Source organism: Ipomoea triloba, chromosome 10 (genome assembly GCF_003576645.1).
Source record: "Ipomoea triloba cultivar NCNSP0323 chromosome 10, ASM357664v1".
Lineage (NCBI taxonomy): Eukaryota > Viridiplantae > Streptophyta > Magnoliopsida > Solanales > Convolvulaceae > Ipomoea > Ipomoea triloba.
This window is the reverse complement of record NC_044925.1, coordinates 2,505,943-2,512,531: the sequence shown is the minus strand read 5'-3', so window position 1 is coordinate 2,512,531 and position 6,589 is coordinate 2,505,943.

The following is a 6,589-nucleotide window of genomic DNA, read 5'->3' as shown; positions in this document are numbered from 1 at the left end:
TGTCTACACAAAAGAGACAAACCAACATTCATGGAATGAAATGATATAATAAACAAAAATTCAAGACGAAAAAAGCAGAAAATACACAAAACTCACAGGCTTATCTGCGGCAAAGGAGACATAAATGAACAAAAATTGAAGATAAAAAAAAGCAGAGAATAAATGAGACAAAAATTGAGTACCGGCTATAACCCTCTCCTTCGTCCGCCGTTCTTCGAGAAATCTGTGAAACCTAGATTAGTTGCGCTATACNGGGGGGGGGGGGGGTGATGCAGAGCGGGAGTGGGAGCGGGAATGAATAGTTGTAACTCGTAAACCACGTAATAAAACCGTCTCCGGGGTATCCGTATTTATTCGCCGCGTGTCACACTCACGTGAGCTCACTGAGCTGGATCCATTATTTTATTTGGTAATTTAAGCATACCAGTCACTGTGGATATGACCACCTAAAAAATGATGAACAGGACCCATCTTATGCGTTACCACTCAAAGCTACTACAAGGAATGCAATGGCTTTTTTTTAATTGCACATGAGAACCATGAGGGTACATAATCTACTGCACAATGATTTTTTTTACACAATCTACTACACAAGTGCACACTATAAATTTTTTTTAGTTGCACATGAGAACCATGAGTATACACCAATCTACTACACAAATGCACACTAACTACTCCCAGAGTATGTCTTCACCGTCATCCAAACATGCCAAGGAAGGAGTAGCTAGTGTGTATTCGTGTAATAATTCTTTTTGGAAATTGATGGGGCCATGGAAGGCATGTGACGTGGTCGCGGGGGGAGGGGTGCACAAAGAGTCAACAGTCGCCTCCACTAAGGCTCGAACCCACTCCCTTCCATGTGGAATGTAAACCGGGTGCCACTAGACCACAAGGTCTTTGGCATATATATTTTATTTATTAGTTGCATAGCTTGTTTATTTATTTATTATTCGCGCTTCCATTTTGGGTTATATTCAATTCCTTGGGGCTATAGTATTTATTATTTATGTATTCTTTGGGCCAATATCTCGAGTTTTGTATGTGCTATTTTGGGCCTAGCGCCCTGGGTAATGAGGTTGCTTTCTTCCTACCCCTATTTTGTACTCTATACCACGTTTATGGTGGACCCGGTCTCAATACAACCATCAGAAATATTTTGAGAGAATGTGTGATTTGACAATAATAATAATGGATGATGATAAAGTAATAACAAGACAATAAAAAGGTTCATTGAAAATTATGCTAACGAACTTTGCAAAATCAAATAAAAGTCTAAGGATATGCTAGATTTGGGTTGTAGAAATTTATTTGAGTAAAAATCACGCTTTACTTTGTATTGAAAATCAAATTTAGACAAGTTGGTTGACAATTCGGGAGGGAGGAGTGTTATTTTCTGAAATAAAAAAAAAATTAAAAAAAAATTGTGTACATACACATTATTATCTTCTCGGTAAAAGAATCCCTAGATAATATGTTTTTTTTTAAAATCAAAGATATAAAATATTAGTGTTTATTTTTACACAACTTCGAGTAGTGACGATAAATTTTTCTCCTTACTAAAAAAAAATATGGTGTGTAAGTAAAATTTAAATTTATGGTAGGTCCCCACCCTGCCGTAATTGTGGGTTTTGAATTTTTGATCAGCCAAGGACCTTGTGGTCTAGTGGTATCAAACATTTCCCTTTATATGGGAGGTGGTGGGTTCGAGTCTCAGTGGAGTCAATACTGACTCTTGTGCTTCAATAGGTTAAAAAAGTAGTTATGAACAGATACTGCATTCGTGAATTATTTGTCACCACATACTTTTACTATTCATATTCCTCTAATTAACTTATATAAAATTATTATAAAATTAGCAAGTTCATGTCAGCGATATTGACTATTTGTGCTTCAATAGGTTGAGAAAGTAGTTATGAACGGATAGTGCATTGTAATAGAGTGAGTAGTACTAAAAAAAAAAAGTTCATGTCTGTCACAATGCAGTATCGGCTAATAACTACTTTCTCAACACCTCCACATACATATATATACATACAATATGGTGGTGGGGATGTTTCTTACACCATGGACCAGGGTTCATATTGCATTGTGAATCTTGATACAAAAATTCTGTACTTACAGTTAATACATTATGTACCTACAGTTAACAGTTTCTGTACATGTAAACAAATAACTTGATAATTACTGACACATAATATAATAGTTACAGGTATAGAAACTATCAATTGCAGGTACAAAATGTGTCCACTACAAATACAAAATCTAAATATTATTTTTAGACCGGGATCTACGTACTATATATGCAACGTAGACTCTGGTCCATGGTATAATTTGCCTAGGGATGCAGGGCGCCAGGGTGGATAGGATACCCCTCTCAGCACCTGTTCCACGCAACTTTTACTGTGGACCGCACATCAAAACAATGTCGTTTTGATTAATGAAAACAGACGGATGAAATAGTCTCTGTTCGACACAACTGCAATTCCCTTTCAACACAACTGCAGTATCAGTTCAACACAGCTGCAGTTTCAGACGGATGAAACGGCCTCCGTTCCACGCAACTGCAGTTCTCTTTCAACACAACTGCAGTATCAGTTCATGACCATGGTCCACGGTATAACAACTGCCTTCTCCATGGCCCCATTATATTACCTAAATCTTACATAGATTTTATTTAATGTTTTCATTTCGATATGATATAAGTAACTTATTAAGTATGAATAAAATTGACATCCTAGTGTAAATGCACTTGAATAATTAACAACCACCATACGTGCAAGGTAGGCCTGTCCCATGGCCCGATTACCTAAATCTTATAGGAATTTATTTTTCATTTGGATATTATTTAATATGAGTAATTTCGATATGGATAAAATTGAAATTCCTATTGTAAATGCACTTCTATTTCAATTCCTTTTGAAAAATTAATAACAATTATCCCCCTCCTGAAGGATGGATCAACCTCAATACAGACGGGGTGATGAAAGTGTCCTCTAGACTTGTTAGTGCTAGGGGTTATTTCGTGATCATCGTGGGGTTCAATTCATCATGAATGTGAAAAATACAGATAGTTTCTCCGCGAACTGTGCGGTCTAAGGAAGGACTTACAGCTCGGTAGAGTTAGGGGTTTTCATAAACTTTACATCGAACTTGATTCTGAAGCTATTGTTGAAGTGATGAACGATAGCTCTCAACATGTGGAGTCACTGTCTTCACTTATCAGGTCTGCAAATTTCTTGCTAAAATTTATGATTGTGTGGTCTTCACGCATGTGCTGAGGGAAGGGAATGAATGTGCTGATTATCTCGCAAAAGATATCAAATTTTTTAGGTTTCTTTTATGAGAAACTCACCAATGGAATAACTTGAGATTTTTAGTATGTAAAAATTATTTCGTATATAGTAGTTTAATCAATAATCGTTTTTAGAACTTACAATAGTTTATTGAATGCACAAGATCAAGTGCAATCCAACCAATTCCCGATTTTACTTGCTTTTTTGTGCTTCTACTTTCATGCTTGATACCGTTTCTTCAACCTTTTCAAATGTAATACCTTTTCATGCACTCAACTTGCTCCAAGTTGTCATCCTTGCGAGAACGATATCCCGAGAATCTTCGTTCCCACCTTACTTTCCATGCACAGCTAACTCTCAGCTTGTCAATATATATAATATAATTTTCATATATTGTCATGATATATGATTCTTGATTAAGTTACTGCAGAGCTTACAAAAGAATTTTGCGTACTAAATATCTCAAGTTACTCCTTTAGTAAATTTGTCATAAAAATAACTTGAGAAATTTAACATATTCTTGTATTTCAAAAGTTATTGTTTGATTACCATTGATGTTTAGTAAGAGAAATAAGAAACTTTTAGGATGGTGTGTTTTACATGTTTGAAGACGATGATAAAGTGTTCTCTTATTTTTAGTTTTTTACTGAGTCACATGTTTCATATACGAGACTTAGGTTCCTAACAAGTTATACAAGAATTATTGAATTGCTTTTGGAATTGAAGAACCTTGAAATAGAATGTTAGGAAGTTGAAAATAATGTTGCAAAAGTGGTTTCAATGTAAGAAAATGAGGGGTCGTTTATCAAAATGGAAAAATGGAGAATTTTATGGAAAAACAGATAATTAGAGAGGTGAAAAAATGGAAAATGGAAACGTTGTTTACTAAAATTCTCTCTTCAATCGCCTAACTCCTCTCCATTCTTCCACTTCATGTATAATTTTGGAGAAAGGATATTTGATTGTCTCCAAATGGAAGAATGGAAACTACACGGATGAATAGTGCTTGTGAGGAGAGGTCCATGCTTCAAATCCTGTTGTCCACATTTGGACTTATTTTTTACTCCTCTTGCTTGTCTTCCCATTTTCGTCTACTGTGCACTCGTTTTCTCCTTTTGCTTGTCTCTTCCTTTATTATTATTATTATTATTATTATTTGATTATTATTCTCCTTTTCATTATTATTATTATTATTATTTGTTAATATTATTATTATTACTATTATTATTATTATTATTATTGCAACAGTTTTTTCTTCCCATTTTGTGCTTCTCACATTTATTATTATTAGCGTTTTTCTTTAATTACTATTAATAATAATAATTATTATTATTATGTACTCAAATTATTTACTAAAATGATTGAAATAGTTATAATTTACTTAGTAATATGTTTTTATCGACTTTTGTTACCTTTTGTACATTTGAATTTTTTATTTAAAAATAAAATCATTATTATTATTATTATTATTATTATTATTATTATTATTCTTTTTACTCATCTTATGCACACAGATTTATTATTATTATTATTATTATTATTATGAAATTTGTATTTGTGTTTCGTATTATGAAATTTGTGTGTATTATGAAATTTGTATATGAAATCAGAAAATTGGAGAAATGAAAAATTGAAGAAATGGAGAGATGGAAAACTGGAAAAATGGAGAGATGAAAAACTGAAAAAGGAAAAACAGAAAAATGAAGTAAACGACCCCTGAATATCTTCAAAAAAAATGTAAGAAAATAAATAAAATGTGAATTTTCTATTTTACCCCACAAATTTTAAATATTTTTTAAATTTTTATGTCAATTTTAACTGTTTGAAACCAAATACATCTCTTCGCTCATAACTAAGAGATTAAAAATGAATTTGATCATAACTCACTAAACTCTGGGATAGAATTGTCACTATCATTATTACAAAGGGACCAAACTCTTTATTTCCCAAAAAAAAAAAAACTCAACAAACCAAGCGTTGCTGAGAACCAATGGGAGATTGCCATGTACAATTAATCCACGTGATAACGGAACCCGGTACGGTACTTCTTTTATGTCTCGTGACGTGGGCTGCTTTAAAATTAAGCTTTGTCTTTAATTTATTCCGTAAGCTAATTAATTGAAAAAGGTAAGTTTTATTTTTGACTTTATAATTAATATTTACAATTTAATAATTAAATTAATTGTTTTATAAACTTAAAATTCACTTGTGTATATAATCATATTTTATATAGCTTTTAAAGTAAATAAGATAAAAATAATTTATAAATATTTTAAGTTAATATGGTTAAGTAAACAAATTTTTTTTTTTAATCAAAACTTCATCCTTTCATTGAACCAAAATAAAAGTCTGTACAGCAGGACCCGAAAGTGGTCATGCAAATGAGAATATATACAATGATGCTAGCAAGATCAAGGCCAAGACGGCTCATAATGGTTAAGTAAACAAATTGACATCAAAAATTTGGTGTATAATTTTGTATCTAAATATGTACAAAAAATATCAATTTTAAATTAAATTTTGCATTTTATTTATCTTTGTTGAATTTTTACACAAATATTTTGAAAATTTTTTTTATTACATTTTTATTTTATATTTAGTTTTAAAAAAGATGGTTCAAATATATTTATTAGATAGGGTCCATATTTATTGATGGATAAGTAATGCTTATGTTCACAATTTTAGAACTCTATGTTCACAATTTTAGCACTCTATATTCACAATTACAGAACTCTATATACACAATTTCATAATTCTATACTCACAATTTCATAACTCTATATCCCTTTTATTTTCTTTTCCACTTTGCTAATCTCATCGAATCACACAATTAATGTACTGAAAAAAGAAAATAGATAAAAAATATATATATATAATTTAAAAATTAAGGCATGTTTAATAATATCCCAAAATGGGTAGATGAGTGGAAGTAATATGATTCTTATACCTAAAGTTACAAGTTTGATTCTAATTAATATTCTTATGGTCAAACTTATCGCACTGGATTTAGTGGTTATAAGTTTCTCTCATCATCCAAAAAATTGTTTGATAAATCAAATGAAAAAAAGAAATATTTTCTTACTAGCATCCTTATGATCAAGCCTGTCGTACAGAGTTTAGTGGTTACAAGTTTCTCTCGTCATAAAAAAAAAAGTTTAATAAATCAAATGGAAACAAATTGTTGTGGGAAATTATTTCTATCAAAATTTATACATTATACTCTTTTATATATATATATATATATATATATATATATATATATATATATATATATATATATATATATATATATATAT